Below are 1,861 nucleotides of genomic sequence, written 5' to 3' on the forward strand. Positions count from 1 at the left end.
TTCCTAGTTCCATGTTCGAATTCAGGTCGAGACTGAAGCAGAAATTAACATTTTTTTTTAATTATTATTATTATTCATTTATTTATTTATATTTATATTTATATTTATATAGGGGTAAAAAAAAAAGGGGGGGTGGCAGGGAGGAAATCTGAAAGGAAAGACGAAATAGAAATTAAAGTGTGCAAAATGTCATTCTGGGTGTCACAGATTTATACGAAGCTATCCGAGAAACTGTCCAGGCTATTCTGTTGGATTGGCTCCATCTGGGGCTGGAAATCAGACTCTTTGATGCCAAGAATCATCTGTGGTCTCTCCAGGAACTGGCAGTAACAGCAGAAACAGCAGCAGAGGAAGAAACAAAAGAGAAAGAGAGTCAAAATGAGAGAAATAATAATAATAATAATAATAATAATAACAACAGAAAAAAGATGGTATAAACACACGCCAGAAAAGGTCACAGAAGACGAGAAAGCAACCATACTCTGGGATATGCCAATACGCACAGATAGAGAAATTAAGGCCAATAGGCCAGATATAGTTGTCAGAGATCATGAAGAAGAAGAAATGCTTTCTAATTGATGTAGCAATACCAACAGATGACAATGTTTCTCTAAAAGAAATGGAAAGACTTTCAAAATACAAAGACCTGGAAATAGAGGTAACTCGAATGTGGAGTCTAAAAACAGAAACAGTTCCTATCATAGTAGTTGCCTTAGGTATAATAAAAAAATATTCAGACAAATACATAACAAAAACACCAGGACTTACAAATATATATAACTTAGAGAAAATTGCACTCCTGGGTACTGCACACATCCTACGCAAAACACTTTCAATACAGTAAACATAAGAGCACCACAGCAAACCACAGCACATACCCAAGGCACACAGAGCTGCGCTCGGTAGTGAAGTGAAAGCACGTTATAAAAATAAAACTACTGAACAATAATAATAATAATAATAATGCTTTCTACTATAAGCACAAGGCCTGAAATTTGAGAGAAAGGGGATAATCATTATTTACATTATTTACATTTGATGGATATTTATCCTCATTTTATAGAAATAATACATTTCTAAATCTCTCAGAGAGATTTATGCAGTAGTGATACAATGAAGTAGTTGTATGCTGTCAACTTAATGTGACAGTCCCATGAAAGGAATAACACTACTGCTATTTAGCCCTAGGAAGCAGCACATTTCCTGTGTCCTTATGGTTACAAGGGGTAGGCAAGCACCTCCACCCAGCTAAGCCTGCATCCAGAGACATGTTTCTGAGTCTTTGCTCATCATCAGTCTGGAGTAGCAATAGCCTGCTACTTGGAGACAGCTGTGAAGCTCTCGTAAATATATAATAATTCGAGTGAAACACATTCACTGTTGTTAACACAACGTTTCAGCTGATATCCCTTCCAGCCTTCATCAGGTGTCTTGGGGGAAATTTCGAACCCGCCACAACCACAACAACCACCACCGCCACCCTCACTACACCACCAGCACCAGCACCATGAACAGCATCGCTACCACTTTAACCACCAGCTCAACCATCACCATCAATCAGCTATCATCACAACTATCATCACCACAATCACAATCATCCCCTCCACGACCACTACTACTACTACTACTACTACTACCACCACAACCACCACCCTCATTGCCACCACTATCACTGCCTTACAACAAAAGCCACCCTCACTACACCACCACCACCACCATCATCATAACCACAACAACAATCATTACCACCACCACCATCATCATCATCATCACCATCACCATCATCATCATCACCATCATCATCATCATCACCATCATCATCATCATCACTACTACAAGCAAAAAAAAAAAAGGGACTCAC

The sequence above is a fragment of the Octopus bimaculoides genome, chromosome 28 (assembly GCF_001194135.2).
Source record: "Octopus bimaculoides isolate UCB-OBI-ISO-001 chromosome 28, ASM119413v2, whole genome shotgun sequence".
Lineage (NCBI taxonomy): Eukaryota > Metazoa > Mollusca > Cephalopoda > Octopoda > Octopodidae > Octopus > Octopus bimaculoides.